Source organism: Sus scrofa, chromosome 15, assembly GCF_054392235.1.
Source record: "Sus scrofa isolate SSC_HxYL_T2T_F1_AM1 chromosome 15, Sscrofa_HxYL_maternal_Yorkshire_Landrace_v2.0, whole genome shotgun sequence".
NCBI classification, from domain to species: Eukaryota; Metazoa; Chordata; class Mammalia; order Artiodactyla; family Suidae; genus Sus; species Sus scrofa.
Genome location: NC_139397.1, coordinates 43,719,864 through 43,738,076, shown reverse-complemented (window position 1 = coordinate 43,738,076; position 18,213 = coordinate 43,719,864). Strand labels below are relative to the sequence as shown.

At 46.4% G+C, this 18,213-nt stretch overlaps 1 long non-coding RNA gene across 1 annotated transcript; it reads left to right on the top strand.

Annotated features, from left to right (window-relative positions):
* Window positions 1-306: 306 nt before the first annotated feature.
* Window positions 307-4,905, top strand: LOC146395802 (uncharacterized). Its single transcript, XR_014829631.1, has 2 exons — window positions 307-2,116; window positions 2,392-4,905. It is a non-coding gene; the product is annotated as an uncharacterized LOC146395802 (long non-coding RNA).
* The last annotated feature ends 13,308 nt before the right edge of the window (window positions 4,906-18,213 follow it).

Genomic DNA, 18,213 nt, shown 5'->3' with positions numbered 1-18,213 from the left:
AGTATTAGCACATACATGGTGGGTGAGTCAGGAGAGTGGCTAGGATCGCCCTGGAGAGCCTGTGGAGTGAGCAGGCCCGTGTGGAAGATGAGACCTGGTTCCCAGCAGGGCGCGTGAGGGAGGCAGAGGAGGTCAAGCCCATGAGAAGATGCAGGAGATGGAGATGTGGTCAGAGTGGTTGACAAAGGACAGGGAGAGTGGCTTGTCACAGAAGTCAGGGGAATAGAGTCTTAGGTTTTTTTTTTGTTTTTTGTTTTGGAAGGCCAGGGGTCCAATTGGAGCTGCAGCTGCTGGCCTATGCCACAGCCACAGCAACACCACATCCAAGCTCAATCTTCGACCTACACCACAGCTTGTGGCACTAGCGGATCCTTGACCCATTGAGTGAGGTAAGGGCTTGAACCTGCGTTCTCGTGGCTACTGGTTGAGTTCTTAACCCACTGAGCTACAGCTGAAACTCCTTAGAAAGATTTTTTTTTTTTAGGTGAGATTTAAAATATATAAGCTTAGAGTCGGAGAGCCTTGTGACTCTATCAGGTTCTTATGTTGTGATAAGAATCCTAAGAGCCGCCTAGAAGAGGTTTATCCTTCCTCGTGCTCCCTGTCTACTGTAGGTCAGCTGGGGTCCACCCATGTCATCCTCACCCAGCCACCAGAGCAGCCACCAGTGGAGCTGTTTGTTAGTTCCTTGGGGAGAGGGAAGGAGCTGAGGAGAGTTCTCTGTGGGCACACGCTCTCGTGTGAAGTGACAGTTCTTTGGTTGGAAGTAAACCTGTGGCCCTGCTCACACCAAGGGGGCCAGGAGGTAAAACCCTACCTCACTTGGATGGAGATGGAGATGGTGGGACAGGGTGAGAGAGGAGGGAGGGGCAGGTGCACAGAGTGTTGAAAACCGTGGGCTCTGTTGAGTTCCTCTTGTTAGATGACAAATAGGAGTATTTCCGGCCATCATGAGTTTCATTGGGCTTGGAAGGGGCAAGAGATGTCCCAGGCCACTCTGGCCTAGTAGGTGACAGAGGAGGGTAGGTCATCTTTGGTTGTTTACTCTGTTGTTGAGAGTTGTTTCCTGTTTGAAAGAGATTCCTCTGGTATGTGCACTTGTGCTTGGGTTTGTGTGTGCATGTTTGAAGCCAACATTCAGTCAGCTCTCACATGCTCTAAGCACTGGGCTGAACATTTTATCCAGATCATCTCATTTCAGCCTCATGACCACCCTGTGAAGTCACTCTCACAGTTTTTCCCGTTTAATTTATTAGTTACTTAATTAAATTTCTGGCCATGTCTGTGGCATGTGGAAGTTCCCCCGGGTGAGATCAAACCCATGCCACAGCAGAGACTTGAACTGCGGCAGTGACAACGCCAGATCCTTAATCCATTGAGCCGCAAGAGAACTGCCTTTCCCATTTTAGACTTGGAGAAGAGGCCCCAGTGAGCAGGCCCTTAGATCATGGCCAGAAGTGGAGGAACTGGGCTCAAATGCACTTGTTCTGCTCTACATCCACATCCACTGATTCTTCCTTGGTGCTATTGATGGCATCACTCCATAGCCTGACAAGACAAAATCAGTTCCACAAGTGGTTGTGAACACAGTGTACATGCAGCTTTAGGTCAGGTGCAGTCTGTATGAAAAGTTGGCATAATATAGGGGAGGCTTGGTCTTGCTGTCAGGATTAGGGTCTAGATGCAAGGGAGAGGGTGGTGACAAAACATACCAACAAGTAAAAAAAAATAAAGCAAGAAATTAGATACTCAACTAACATTTGAGCACCTGTTATGATTTTACAGCTTTGTTGAAGTACATTTTGTGTATAAAATGGACTCATTTCAAATATACATTTCAGTGATTTGATTTACCATAAATCACCATAAATTGGTTCAAGAACATTTTTATCTCCCCAGAAGATCCCTACTCCCACTCCAGCCCTAGGCAGCCACTATTTTACTTTCCTTCTCTGTCAATTTGCCTTTTCTGGATACTTCATATGAATGGGATGATAAAGCATATGGTCCCTTGTGTCTTTTCACTTAGCATAATGTTTTTAAGGTTCCTTCAACTTGATGGTTTGATCCTTTTTTTTTTTTTAGGGCCACACCTACGGCATATGGAAGTTCCCAGGCTAGGGGTCGAATTGGGGCTGCAGCTGCCAACCTATGCCACAGCCACAGCAACACCATATCTGAGCCATGTCTGTGACCTGCATCACAGCTCCAGCAACACTGGATCCTTCACCCACTGAGCGAGGCCAGGGATCAAACCCATGTCCTTATGGATAACAGTGGCGTTTGTTACCACCGAGCCACAATGGGAACTCCAGTTTGATCCTTTTTTTTTTTTGTTTTGTCTTTTTGCTATTTCTTTGGGCCGCTCCCGCGGCATATGGAAGTTCCCAGACTAGGGGTCGAATTGGAGCCACAGCAATGCGGGATCTGAGCCGCGTCTGCAACCTACACCACAGCTCACGGCAACGCCAGATCGTTAACCCACTGAGCAAGGGCAGGGACCGAACCTGCAACCTCATGGTTCCTAGTCGGATTCGTTAACCACTGCGCCACGACGGGAACTCCCAGTTTGATCCTTTTTAATTCTTGCATTGTATTCCATTGTGTGGATATTCCACATTTTATGCATTCATCTGATGATGAAGATCCAAGTTTTTACTTTTTGGCTATTAGGAACATTCTTGTGCAATTCTGTGTGAATGGGTATTTCCATTTCTTTTGGATAGATACCTAGGAGTCTATGGTAAAAATGGTAATTTTATGTTCAGCCCTGTAAGGAACTGCCAATCTGTTCTTCCATTAGCAGTCTATGAGGAGTCCTTATTCTGAGCAATTACATCTATAATGGATGTCATAGTAATAGCCCTTCACTGCTAAATAACTCTTGAGCAATTGCTATAGAAATTTAGGTACAATTTGAACTTGTTCATGAAAGAAATAAGCTTTATTTGTTTCTTTCTTTATTGGCTGCATCTGCAGGATGTGTAAGTTCCCAGACCAGGGATCGAACTCATGCCACAGCAGTGACCTGAGCCACAGCAGTGACAGCACTGGATCTTTAACCTGCTGAGCCACCAGGTTGCTCCTAGAGACAAGATTTACATAAGCATTGGACTAGGAAGGTCTTTTTACGTGGGCAGAATAATGGAGCCCAAAGCAAATGTATCAGACATTTAATGGGGGGTGAGGATGTCACTTGTTTGAATGGAGGGAACAGTCTGGCAAGTTTGGGTAGTTAGACTTAAGGAAGCCAGAATTGAGACCCTGAATGACAGGCATTGGAAGACTTTAGGTACTTTTTGAAGAGGAGAGGGAGCTGCTTTGGAGCCAAACAGCTATGGTTGTGGATCCTGGCCCTATCATGTTACCAGTGGGGAGAGGCCAAGAGCAGGGGGACCTGTGAGGAATCTCGTGCTGTCTTTGAGGCTATGAAGGTTGGCTTGCGGAGCTGACAATGGGTGTGGCTGGGTGAGAGGCAGAGGAAGAACTGAGTAAACTTGCTGACTGACAGGGGTTGGGGGTAGAGGGACACTATGGGCTGAGTGTTTCTGTCCCCCCAGATTCAGATATTGAAGCCTGATCCCCAAGGGAATTGTATTTGGAGGTGGCTTCATGGGAGATGAGTAGGTTGTAGAGGTGGAGCCCTCATCAATGAGGTTAGTGCCCCTCGTGAAAGGGACCCAGAGAGCTCTCACCTCTCTGCCTCAGTCTTGGACTGCCCAGCTTCCAGACTGTGAGAAATAGGTTCTGTTTAAGGTACCCAGTCTGTGGTATTTTTGTTACAGCCGCCTGAACGGACTAAGACAAGGGAAGAGGAGTTGAGAGGAGTCAGAGGTACCTGAGCTTCTGGAAGAACAAACATGGGAAGCTTGGAGGTGGTTTCTGGGGAAGATAAGAGGTTCAGTTTTGCAGGTGCTGAGTTGACTGTGAGATGAGCTCTTGCACAAGGGTCTGTACTTTTTGGGCTAGAATGCGGGACCCTGTAGAGAGTGGGTAGAGGTTCGATTCTCTGGTTGGAGGAGCTCCTGGAAAGAGGGAGCTGCGCGGGAGGAGGTGGAGAGGTCTGCAGTAGGAGCCAGCCGGGGTGCCCATGGTGGTGACTGACCTCATGGAGAGGGTGGCCTGTGTCACTCTGCCTAGGTCAGGCAGGAACCGGGACCAGTAGGAATGTGATGTGTGTATACAACTGCTTCCTCCTCTCGCCATGGAAATCCTTTTCCCTATAAAGAGTAAAGGTTTTGACAGAAGGAGAAGAAAACTGAAGATGTGTCAACTCCTCAGAAGAGAAGGATGGGCTCATTATTTACTTCCTATGTCATTTTCCCCGTTATTTCCCCCGTCCCGTCCATCAGTCACTCATGATCATCTGGTGTCATTTCACATTCATTAACATTTACCCACAGCCATCTGCTCTGGCTGGAGTCCTGCATTCATCCATTTCAGCTGTGTCAGTGACAGACACCGTAACCCATGTGCCAGCTGGCCCCGCCAGCCAGCTCAGGTCAGAAATCAGGAAGGACTCCTGCAACCTCCTAGCCATGACCCTGTGGTCAGTCCTCCCATGATGAACCTTTTGCCCGTCCTGACAGCTGAAATGCAGCCCGGGTGTTTCTCGTTTCCTGTATTTTGGGAAATACAAAGGGCAGGGCGTTTGTTTTTGCTTTTGGGGGGAAGGCTGCAAGGTTGTTTAAATCATGCAGGACTAGGAGTTCCCATTGTGGCTCAGTGGGTTTAAGAACCTGTCTACTATCCATGATGATGTGGGTTCGATCCCTGGTCTTGCTCACTGGGTTAAGGAGCCGGCATTGCCGTAAGCTGTGGTGTGGGTTGCAGATGAGGCTTGGATCTGGCATTGCTGTAGCTGTGGTGTGTGGCTGCCGCTCCAATTTGACCCCTAGCCTGAAATTTCCATACGCCACAGGTGTGGCGGTTAAAAAAAAAAAAAAAAAAAATCCTGCAGGGGTTGTTTTAGGAGCACTTGGTGGATTGGGACCTTTTACTTTAATAAGCTATTTGATTAGACTCAGAGATGATACAGTTAAGACAAAGACCTATAGTCAGTGTTAAAAAGAGTAAAATCAGTAAACTTTAATGAGAATTGCAACATTTATTTCAGGTTCTCTCTTGTTTTTTTATTTTTGCCACACATGCAACATGTGGAAATTCCCGGGCCAGGGATTGAACCTGCTCCACACAGCAGCAACCAGAGCCACAGTGGTGAAAACACAGGCGCCTTCACCTGCTAGGCCATCAAAGAACCCCCATAAAAATCAGTAAACTTTAAGGCTTCATTTTTTTTTTTTCCCCCGAAGCTAACCTTCAAACCCCCCAAAAGAAATAACAGGATCACAGGTTCTCCACCTGCGCTCAGCAGAGCTGGGCATCTGTCTTCCTGGAACTGACCTGGGGTGTGTGGTAGTCAGGAAGGGGCAGGAGTCCTGGCTGGAAGGTTTGTGTGGTGCCGAGCCTTTCCACGCTTCACCTTCAGCCCCCATCCCCTCAGAGGACCAGGCTACCTTCACCTTGTTTAACAAAATGAATAAGCAATGAGATCCTGCTGTATAGGCCAGGGAACTATATCCGATCACTTGTGATGGAACATGATGGAGGATAATGTGAAAAAAAGAATGTATATATATGTACAACTGGGTCACTTTGCTGTACAGTAGAGATTGACAGAACATTGTAAATCAAGTATAAAAAATTAAAATAAACGAAAAAGAAAAAACAGGCTATGTGGGCACAGAGTTTGGTGGGCTGTGCCTGCCTTGTGTGATCAAGCAGCCCTGCTGAGGCAAGGGTTTGATGCCTGGCCCTGGAACTTCCACATGCTGTGGGTGTGACCAAAAAAAAAAAGAACGCAAGAATGTGGTCACTCACTACCAAGTCTGTTCCAAAAGCCCACTGGTCCCCTGGTTCCAAACTCACTCCTCTAATCTGCCTAGTACTTTGCTCCCCAGTATTGTCTGATTCTGGTCACTTCTGCTCGAAAGCAATCCTGATGGGTTGAGGGGACACTCCTTAGACAGCATCAACAATAGCGCTGCCTCTTCTCACTGGCTCTGCCTGCAGATCCCTCAACACTGCTGTTTGTGCTTGGAGTGTGGCCACAGCAGGTTGAAATTCACAAAAGGCTCACCAACCATCCAGGTGAGAAGCAGTTCAGGTGAGAAGTGTACCTCTTCATCTAGAGACGTGCAGGGCCCTTTCAAAGCTGTGAAGAACAGAAGAGCTGTGATCTTGGCTGGGACCCAGGGAGTGCTGGGTAAAATCTGCAAACATTTTGGTTTTTTTTTTTTTTTTTTTTGGCTGCTCCTGTGGCATAGGGAAGTTTCCTTTCACTTAGTGTAATATTTCCTGTTCCATCCACGTTGTGACACACATCAGTACCCTCTTCTTTTTCATGGCTGATAAGATTCTGTTGTATGTATATACCATGTTTTATTTTTCCATTATGGGACATTTGTACTGTTTCTGCCTTTTGGCTATCAGTATAATGCTGTTATGAATCTTCATGGACAAGTTTTTTTTTTTTCCATCTTTTTAGGGCCTCACCATCTGAGGCATATGGAAGTTCCCAGGCTAGGGGTCAAATCAGATCTACAGCTGCCGGCCTACACCACAGCTCATGGCAACACTGGATCCTTAGCCCAGTGAGCAAGGTCAGAGATCAAACCCGCATCCTCATGGATACTAGTCGGGTTCATTCCTGCTGAGCCACAGTGGGAACTCCATGGACAAGATTTTGTGTGGACATACATTTTCATTTTTCTTAGGTGGATACCTAGGAGTGGATTGCAGGGTCAAATGGTAACTCTGTGTTTAACTTTTTTGAGGAACTGTCAGAGTGTTTTCTAAAGTGGTTATACCATTTTACATTTCTTCCAGGATTATATGAAGGTCCCTATTTCTCTAGATCATCCTTGTCACTGCTTGTTATTATCTAACTTTAATGATAGCTATTCTAGGAGTATAAGGTGATACTTCGCTGTAGTTTTTGATTTGCATTTCCTTGATGACATGATGTTGAGCTTTTCATACTTTTTGGCCATTTGCAGCTCTTCTTGGAAAATGGGCTGTTCAAGTTTTTTGTCCATTAAAAATTTTGCTTGTTTGTCTTTATATTGTTGAGTTGTAAGGGTTTCTTTATATATTGTGGATCCGAGTTTTTTTTATTAGATATGATTTGCAAATATTTTCCCCCAGTCTCTGGTCTTCCTGATTTTTTTTTTCTTGCTTTCCTGATGTTGTCTTTTTTTTTTTGGTCTTTTTGCCTTTTCTACGGCTGCACCCATGGCATATGGAGGTTCCCAGGCTAGGGGTCCAATCGGAGCTATAGCTGCTGGCCTATGCCACAGCCACAGCAACACAGGATCTGAGCCGTGTCTGCAACCTACACCACAGCTCATGGCAATGCCGGATTCTTAACCCACTGAGCAAGGCCAGGGATTGAACCCACAACCTCATAGTTCTTAGTCGGATTCCTTAACCACTGAGCCACAATGGGAACTCCCTGATGTTGTCTTTGAAGCACAAAAGATTTTCATTGTGATGATATTAAGTTCATTTATTTTTTTCTTTGGTTGCTTGTGCTTCCCTGTTTCTTTTGGAAAATATGGGAGTTCCCTTCATGGCTCAGTTGTTAACGAATCCAACTAGGAACCGTGAGGTTGCAGGTTCAATCCCTGGCCTTGCTCAGTGGGTTAAGGATCCGGTGTTGCCGTGAGCTGTGGTGTAGATTGCAGACGTGGCTCAGGGACCTGGCATTGCTCTGACTTTAGTGTAGGCCAGCAGCAACAGCTCTGATTAGACCCCTAGTCTGGGAGCCTCCATATGGTGCGAGTGTAGCCCTGGAAAAGACAAAAAAAAAAAGGGGGGGGGAATATAAATGAAATCTCCCTCTTAGTCTGACACAAAATATAGCATACTATTCACCTCTTTTGTACTTTGATTTTTTTTCCTCCTTAGTTATACCTTTAAGATGATTTCATATCAGTATTAGAGATGGTTCTTAATTCTTTTACCAGGCATAGGATATTCCACTGCATATCTCATAGTTGATTTAACCAATTTCCTTTTGATGAATATTTGGATTTTTCAGTCTTTTGCTATTACAAATAGTGCTATTATAGCTTTGAACAGTGATCTTTCTTTTTCTTCATTTGATTGACATTTCTTTAAGATGGAAGTAGGGTGCAAACGGCAAATGCAAATTTTGCCAATTCTCTTCTACAGAGATTGTTCCATTTTGCATTGCCATCAGCCATGGAAGAGAGTTTCTGTCTCTCCATAGCCTTATCTTCAGTGTGGTTTGTTAAGTTTATAGTTTTTGTTTATCTGTATGTGACAAATGATATCTCCCTGTGGCTTAAAAATTAAAAAAAAATTAAATACAATTAAAAAAAAATCTTTTCAGGGCCACACTCATGGCATATGGAGGTTCCCAGTCTAAGGGTTGAATCAGAGCTATAGGGGCTGGGCTACACCACAGCTCACAGCAATGCTGGATCCTTAACCCACTGAGTGAGGCTAAGGATTGAACCTGCATCCTCCTGGATGCTAGTCAGATTCGTTTCTGCTGAGCTACAATGGGAACTCCTTGAATACAATTTTTAAAGGTTACTTTCCATTTATAGTTACTATAATATTGGCTATATTCCCCGTGTTGTATGATACTTCCTTGTATCCTACACCTAATAGCTGTATCTCCCACTCTCCCACCCCTGTAATGTGCTGCCCCCCCAAAAAAACTGATAACCACTAGTTTGTTCTCTGGATATGTGAGTTTGCTTCTTTTATGTTATAGTCACTAGTTTGTTGTATTTTTTTTTTGAAAAAAAATTTTTTTATAGTTTGTTGTATTTTTTAGTTTCCATATATGAGCCATATCATACAGTATGTATCTTTCTCTGACTTACTTCACTTAGTATAATAATCTCTAGGCCCATCCATGTTGCTGCAAATGGCAAGATTTTTTTTTTAATGGCTGAGTAATATTCTTTTGTGTTTATATAACACATCCTCTGTATCCATCTGTTGGTGGATACAGGTTTAAAATGTTTACAAATAAATGTTGCAAAGGATGTGGAAAAAAGGGAACCCTGGTACACTGTTGATGGGAATGTAAATTGGTGCAGCCAACAGTAAGGAGGTTCCACAAAAAACTAAAAATAGAACTACTGTATGACCCAGCAATTCTACTCCTGGGTATATCTTTGAAAGAAACTAAAACACTAATTTGAAAAGATACATGCACCCCAGTGTTCATAGCAGCATTATTTACAATAGCCAAGACATGGAAACAGTCTCCTTGTGATTTTAACTTATTATTGATTTCCTTTATTGTGAGGCTGGTTGAGCATCTTTTCATGTATTTAAGAGTCTTTTACACTTTAAAAAAATTAATTGTTAGGAGTCAACTTCAATACTCTTCCCTGACCTCCTACCCCCATCGCAGAGGCTTGTCAAGTCTACCTAAAAAATTATCTCAAATCATTCCCTTTGCTTTGCCCGCGACTATTTAATACAACCTGCCATGATTTCTTTTCTAATCCCTTCTCAATATGGCCACTCTGTTGCAAAATCTTTTATTGCATTCCCATTGCCCTTAGAATAAAATTATTGCTGAGGCTCTCAAACCCCTGTGCATGCTGGCCCCTGCCTCTCTGTCCCCAATGCAGCTTGGCCACCACCTCCTTGTTTACCCTGCTTCCCAGCGGCTCTTCAGTGCCCAGAATATTGTCCATCTTCTGTGCACCTTGGCGTCTTCATACTTGTTTTGCTTCTTGGAAATCTCACCACCCTGGGTCCTCCTGTTCATCCTCTGCTCTCAGGGTAAATGGCCCTTCCTCACAGACAACTTCCAGGCCCTTCCATGTGAATGAGGCTCACTTTGATGCTTTTCACAGCTACCTGTATTTACCCCTCAGAGCAGCCATCACAGCTTCTGTGATTATCTGTCCGTGGTTTCTCTCCACAGGGGAGCATGTCTGTTCTGTTTGCGTAGTAGTTGCTCAGTTAAGGCTTGTCAAATGAATGATTGCTATGCAGGTGTGGAGAGCCACACAAAACAGTACAGGGAGGGCTGTTGCCACCCACAAGGGAGGCAAAGAAAGGGACCCGTGTTTTTGGGTTAGCGAGGCTTCCCTACCCCCCGAATCCAGAGGTCACGATTTGGAAGCTGCTGTCCACTCTGCCAAATCCGAAGCTAACCACGGAAGGGAGCACGTGAAAAAAACAAAATTTCACCTTTGTGGCCAACATTTGCTCAACTGGTTCTGTCTCTTTCCCCTTCTGCCTAAACAGAGTAGTCAGCATTATCACTAGATAACTCAGCACCAAGCCCAGGGCTCCAGTTGCTATGGGAACCTCTCTTTGTCATCATTAGGTAAGAAAATGTAGGGGCAGGGTTTGGCTTCACAGTATTTCAGCCTCTGGTCTCGCTTAAATTTCCTGTTGGGATAATGCTAATTGCCGTTCTGTTGCTTTTCTACCTTACTAACTGCTTCTGTGATGATGGGTCAGTAGACAAAGTGGACAGAGATGCGAATACAGAAAGACGCTGCCCTTGCTTAGCACCTGCCCTGGGCCTGCCTTCTGTCTGCCCCCAACCCCCACTGCCCGTGGGCAGGTTAGGGGTGGGAAGGTCCAGCCCTTAGCCTCTGTCCTGGAAGGGACAGGGGTGGAGGGGTCTGCAGGCTGCTGTAGCACATATGCTCCATCTCTGGGTGGCCGATGCTACGTGGGCATGAGGGCCCAGAGCTGCCAGGTCTGCTGATTTTTTGAGAGCAGCTGCCAAGTTTTAAATATTGACAACTAATTCTAAACAAAATGCTGTGCCAGGTGTGACAGCACCAAGTAGGCCACCAGGGAAGAGTCGCAGGTCAGAGGTATGAGTCCTTCCTTTTGCCCCCTTTGTGACAGAGGCAGTGCCCAGCCCCAGTGTCCCTATGTGTTCCGTCTCCAGGAGCCATCCCCCAGCTGGTCTGGCCTCTGTGGAGGCGGATGTGGTCCCTGTGGGGCAGGTGGGCTTCCTGCTTGAGAAGAGGTCTGAACGTGACTTAACTTCCTTAGAGTCTGGAGGCCTCAAGGCCAGGTCTGGGAGGCAGCAGAGTGGGATGGTAACAGGTCTCTGCATAAATAAGACTCATTTAAAAAAATAATTTTACCTGTTTCTTTTTACTTTATTTTTATTATTTATTTATTTTGGTCTGCCCATAGCACGTCCAAGTTTCCAGGCCGGAGATTGAACCCATGCCACAGCAGTGACCCAATCTGCTGCAGGGACAACCCTGGATCCCTACCCAGTTGAACCACCAGAGAACTCTTAAAACCCATTTTTAAGGTGCTAATCACAAAGAGGATACTAAGAAGTAGAAACGTCATAGACGAGTTTCAGAGGACTTTAAGGGGAGAGGGGGTTTGGAGGTGACATAACACTCCACACAGCACAATGTAATCAGTTTTCAAATCTGGCATCTCTCCCCCCCCACCTCCGCTGCCACTTCCCCAGCCTCCCCAAGGGCCCTGCTGGTGGGGTCCCTTCAGCCCCCCGTCTGTGCGCAAGGGCCCATTCAGCAAGGCCAAGGCCTGGCCGCTAGCTGAGCAGTGATTGCCCTTGGTTCCCCTAGGGGTGGGGGGTGGTGGCGGGATGTGTCTGGTGGTCCCCATCTACCTTCTCACGACTACCGGGGGGTATATTTACCTCCCTGAGCAGGTCTGTTTTGTCCCGTGGCTTGTGGGGATGGGGCCAGCCCAGGACTGCTAATGGGGGCTCATTGGTCAGGGTTCTTTTTTGGAAGCATCAGGAACAGCCTCCTGTTTTTTCCAAGTAAAGGTTCTTCTTGGAAGGACACTGGGGAACATATAGAACTGACTGAAAAGTTGGACTTGGACTCAGAAGAGAACCAGGCTGGGAAGATTGGTGCAAATCAAAGAAAGGTGGCTGTGAAAACTAGCCCAGTTCACCACGTGCCAACAGTCTGGATGGGAAGCAACTTTAGAAGCTGAAGAGCTGAGCGGGCAGACATCCTGAATGTAGGTTTCCCCTTCGGGCAGGGCTCTCCACCAAAGCTGTGGATTGCAAATCGGTGTCATTTGGAAACCAGTCTGTCCAGTGGTTTAAAAATGTGCCATACTTTTCATCTAATTTTCGTTTCCTGGGATTATAGTCTAAGGAAATAATCCTACATGTGGAAAAATCTTTAGTTACAAAGATGCTCTTTGCAGTGACAGATTGATTATGGTACAGCCAAGTTCATGGAAAATTCTGAAGTTTGTGAGGTTTAATTATAAGATGGAGGAGATCCCTGGTGGTTCAGTGGGTTAATAGGATCCCCTGTTGTCACTGCTGTGGCCTGGGGTCACTGCTGTGGCACAGGTTCAATCCCTGGTCCTAGAGGTTCCACATGCCATGGGCTCGACCAAAACAGAACAAAACAAAAATGTAGAAAAATCACTTATAGGAGTTCCTGTTGTGACTCAGTGGGTTAAGAACCTGACATAGTGTCATGAGGATGAGGGTTTGATCCCTGACCTCACTCAGTGGGTTAATAAGGATCCAGCATTGCTGCAAGCTGATGTGTAGGTCACAGATGTTGCTCGGATCTGGTATTGCTGTGGCTGTGGTTTAGGCCGGCAGCTGCAGCTCTGATTTGACCCCGGCCCGAGGACTTTCACATGCTGCAGGTGCAGCTCTAAAAAAAGAGAAAAAAAGAAAATCATTTATAAGCATGCATGAAAAAGCAGGTATGGAGTTCCCATTGTGGCTCAGCGGAAACGAATCTGGCTAGCATCCATGAGGACACAGGGGAAGGGGAGAAGATGGGCCATCCTTACATACCTGAAAGAGTGAAATTTAGGCGGAGAAAGAAGGCTGGCAGAAAACTCTGAAGCCTTAATAACCATGGCAGTACTTAGATAATGGGGTTATAGGTGCCTTTCCTTCTATTTTTCTGCACTTTTCAATTTTTCTCTAATGAGCATTTATTGCTTTTATAATTGGAGAGAAGAAAGAGAGGTTAGTTAATTAGCCTGAGTTGCATTTGCTGTCTTCACAGATTCGTAGCTGGGGGTCAGGGGTAAGATTGTTTCCCTGAACTCCCAGCGCAGAGGTGGGGGCCTCTTAGCAGTGACTCTTACTGTCTCCTGGCTCATCCTCCTTGGAAGAGGACTGTGGGAGAGGTCACTGCCGCTCTATAATCACTCTACCCACATTCCGGATGTGAGGGAGAGTTGTAAACTTTGTTACCTGCTATGAGTCAAGGGGATTGCTCTCTGGACATGTGCTGTGGAGAGCACCTGGCATATAATTTACATGGCAAGATGAAAATGGGGACTCCGGGAGTTCCCATCATGGCTCAGTGGTTAATGAATCTGGCTAGGAACCATGAGGTTGCAGGTTCGATCCCTGGCCTTGCTCAGTGGGTTAAGGATCCGGTGTTGCCGTGAGCTGTGGTGTAGGTTGCAGACACAGCTCGGATCCTGAGTTGTGGCTCTGGCGTAGGCTGACAGCTACAGCTCCGATTTGACCCCTAGCCTGGGAACCTCCATATGCCGCGGGAGTGGCCCTAGAAAAGGCAAAAAGAAAAAAAAAAGAAGAAAAAAGAAAATGGGGACCCCAGGACCCACAATGGCTAAGACTTTCAAGATAGTAGCAATAGAACTTTATTTACTTATTTATTTATTTATTTTTAGGGCTGCACCTGCCACATATGGAAGTTCAACAGATTATTTCTCTCCCTTCCTTCCTCCCTCCCTCCCTCCCTCCTTCTTTCTTTCACTGCACCTTCGGCATTTGGAAGTTCCTGGGCTAGGGGTTGAATTGGAGCTACAGCTGCAGGCCTACACCACAGCCACAGCCATGCTGGATCTGAGCTGCTTCTTTGACCTACACCGAAGCTTGCAGCAATGATGGATCCTTAACCCACTGAGCAAGGGCAGGGATATAACCCCCATCCTTATGGATACTAGTTGGGTTCTTAACCCTCTGAGCCACAGCGGGAACTTCGACAGCGGAACTTTAAACCAAGCATGGGCTCTTCTAAACTCAGGTCACACACCCATGAAGCCAGCCCTTCAGAGAGACAGCAGTGACTGATGGCCTGAAGCAAGATCTAAATTCTTTAATTCCCTGCTCAGGAATTGAACTTGGACAGTCTGGGTGAAAGCCAGGAATCCTAGCCTCTAGACCAAGTAGGGGTAAAAAGCAAAAGCAAAATTGCTCTGTTCTTGCCCCCAACCCTGAAAGCAAGAATGTTTCAAGGAGGCAAAGACTATATAAAAACAAGTATAAACACATACTGTGTTGCCATGGCTCTGGTGTAGGCCTGCAGCTGCAGCTCCAATTCGACCCCTAGCCTAGGAATTTACATATGCCATGGGTGTGAGCCTAAAAAGAAAAGAAAGGAAAAGCTCCAAAAGAAAGTGGGAAACTGTTCTCAGGACCATGTAACAGCTGAAAGCAGGACAGGGTGGAAGAGGCAACTCTTGATGTTATAATTGCACGGAACACTTGCTACATAAGGTGATATTTTGCATACGACAACCTTGGCAGAGATATCCTGCAAATTTCCGCCCAGAAACAACATGGCCATGATGGAAAGGATGCTTCATCCTTGTGTAGGAGCCTCAGAAGAAGAGCAGGGTGGGATGGTCAGCTTAGTGCTTTCACTGGCTCCTTACATGGAAGGATTGAATATTGATTCCAGTATCCTGCTGGGTAGTTGGTTTGTAGACACTGATGCTTGGATTCAGGCAGCTCCCGGGTTGTGCCGAGGGTTCAGCCATTCACAGCTCATTCTTCTGAAGACTTTACAGACACAGCCACAGCAACGCCAGAGCCAAGCCTCATTCTTGATCTATGCCCAGCTTGTGGCAACGCCGGATCCTTAACCCACTCAGCAAGGCCAGAGATTGAACTGCATCCTCATGAATATTAGGTTCTTGACCTGCCGAGCCACTACGGGGACTCCTGGAAGGGAATTTTATTTTATTTTTATTCATTTATTTATTTTTGGTTTTATTTTAGGGCCGCACTCGTGGCACATGGAAGTTTGCAGGCGAGGGGTCGAATCTGAGCTGTAACCTCCAGCCTATACTACAGCCACAGCAAAGCAGGATCCAAGCCTTGTCTGCAACCTATGCCACAGCTCACTGCAACACTGGATCCTTAACCCACTCAGCAAGGCCAGGGATTGAACCCTCATCCTCATGGGTACTAGTTGGGTTCTTAATCTGCTGAGCCGCAATGGGAACTCCTATGCAATTTTGGATTTTTTTTTTTTCCTTTTTTTTCCACACGTATTTGGAAGTTCCAGGGCCAGGGATCAAACCTGAGCCACAGCAATGACAATACTGGATCCTTAATCCACTGAGCTGCCAGGGGACTCCTGGATGAATTCTTAGTAATCTTAGCTGAACTTTCTGATAAATAGAGGAATCCCCCTTCGTAATTGTAGTTGGAGGAGTTCCTATCGTGGCGCAGTGGTTAACGAATCCGACTAGGAACCATGAGGTTGTGGGTTCGATCCCTGCCCTTGCTCAGTGGGTTAAGGATTCAGCATTGCCATGAGCTGTGGTGTAGGTTGAAGATGCAGCTCGGATCCCGAGTTGCTGTGGCTGTGGTGTAGGCGGGTGGCTACAGCTCCGATTAGACCCCTAGCCTGGGAACCTCCATATGCCGCAGGAGCAGCCCTAGAAGCGGCCCTAGGAAAGGCAAAAAGACAAAAAAAAAAAAAAAAAAAAAAGGTAATTGTAGTTGGAGTTCCCTGGTGGTTCAGCGGTTAAGGATCCACTGTGGTCACTGCAGTGACACAGGTTTGATCCCTGGCCTGGGAACTTTTGCATGCCACAGGCATAGCCAAAAAAATAGTAGAAGAACTAATAATAATAAACATTATTGTGACACAAGGGTTGATTCGACACACATGGTGTGTGAAGTGTGACAGCAATCATAATAATAGACAACACATTTTTGTCAGCTGTGAATCCCGCGTGGGTGTTATTCATTTGTGTAGCCCTGAGGCAGATCAAGGAGATGGTCCCCACGTTCCCACGGGACTGTATATGGAATCAGTATTCACCCTTTCCCCTCTTGACACAGCTGCTTCTCGCTCCAGGCGTCACCAGGACCTGTGGGACAGGCAGGGTAGGTTGGGAGGCAGGCTTTCTGAAGTGGTTCCAGATAGCCTTCTGTCTCTTCTCCCTTCTTGGTCACTGGAGAGTCCCTGAAGGTGACGGAATCTGGTCCTGCATCTCCGTCCCCAGGAGTGGGATGGGGGGCCAGGGTGGTACAGGGGTGGTGGTCATGGGGAGTGGTCTGTCCAGTTCTCTACTCAGTCAGCAGGATCTGATGTTAGCATCTCTGGTTGTCACCCCACTTTCTGGTGATAGCCCAGGGACACAAGGTGGTGGCCTCCAGGGCCGATTTACTGCCTTTCTCCTATTCTTTATGGGGCTGTTTTTAGTGAGCACCCAAGCAGAAATGCCTTTGACTCCTGGGTTGTGAAGAACTGTTATTAATAAAGGGGCGAGCTGCTGGCCGTGGTACCTTGCATATTTCCATATTAATAACATGATAAACTCCCCCAGGATGATGTCTCAGTGCTTGCAGGGCAGCGGCCAGCTGGCTGAGGGCTCAGGGCTGTGAACGGGGTCTGGAAGCCTGTAAAGGAGGCTGCTCAGCCACCAACACGTGTTCCCAGCAGGATTTACTTCCGAGGAGCAAGTAGCTGATTCCACAGGGTGACTGGAGGCAGGGCAGGAAGTCTTGTCTGCTTTCAGATCTCTCCCACACTCGTCTATCAGTTTGTCTGAGATGCCATGGTTTTTTAAAAGTAGAAAAAAATTTTGGCTATGTCCATGGAATGCAGAATTTCCAGGGCCAGGGATCAAACCTGTGGCAGAGCAGCCACCTGAGCCACAGCAGTGATGATGCCAGCTCCTAAACCTGCTGAGCCACCAGGGAACTCCCATGATGCCATCACTTAAAGACAATTAATTTGAGTCTTCAAATGACTACCAACTCCTGATATCCATGTTGAAAGGCAAATGCCTTAGGGACTGACATCATCCGTTTTCAGCTAACCTTATGCAGGGAATTGATGTTGCTGATTTATGGGACCTGTTAACTGAGCAGCTGCTGTGTTCCAAGAAAGGAAAAAAGAAAACTACATGTAATCTCTGTGTAATTATGAAAAATTGTGGTAAACTATACCACACATTTATAACAGAATGGACCATGTTAGCCATTTTTTCTTTCTTTTTGGCCACCCCATGGCACATGGAAGTTCCCAGGCCAGGGATCAAATTAGAGCCAGAGCTGTGACCTATGCCACAGCTGCAGCAATGCTGGACCATTAACCTACTCTGCCATAGCAGGAACTCCCATTTTAGCACCCCCCCGCCCCCTTTTGTCTTTTTAGGGCCGCACCGGTGGCATATGGAGGTTCTCAAGCTAGGGGTTGAATCAGAGCTGCAGCTGCCAGCCTACACCACAGCCAGAGCAATGCCAGATCTGAGCCACATCTACAACTTACACCACAGCTCGCAGCAATGCCAGATCCTTAAACCACTGAGAGTGAGGCTAGGGATTGAGCCTGTGTCTTCATGGATACTAGTCAGATTTGTTTCTGCTGAGCCATGATGGGAACTCCCCATTTGAGCCATTTTTAAGTGTACAGTTCAGTGGCATTTAAAATATTCACATTGTTGTTCCACTGTTGCCACCATCCACATCCAGAATCCACGTAGTTTTGTTTCTACAAAGGTTATTCAGATAGTTGAAGTCAACCTATACATATAAATCAGATGTACACACTTGCTATGTGCCAGGCACTATTACAGGTTTGGCTTTCATTCACCTTTTATGTTACACATCATTTCCCATTGCCATGCGTTTTTGTATGTTTGCTTTATTTAGACAATGATATTTATTTTTATTTATTATTTATTATTTTTATTTTATTTTTTTTGCTTTTTAGGGCTGCCCCCATGGCATATGGGGTTCCCAGGCTAGGGGTCGAATTGGAGCTGTAGCTGCCTGCCTGCACCCCAGCCACAGCAACACCAGATCTGAGCCACATCTGTGACAGATACCAGAGTTCACAGCAACGCCAGATCCTTAATCCCCTGAGCGAGGCCACCAGGGATGGAACCTGCATCCTCATGGATCCTAGCCAGATTCGTTTCCGCTGAGCCATGATGGGAACTCCT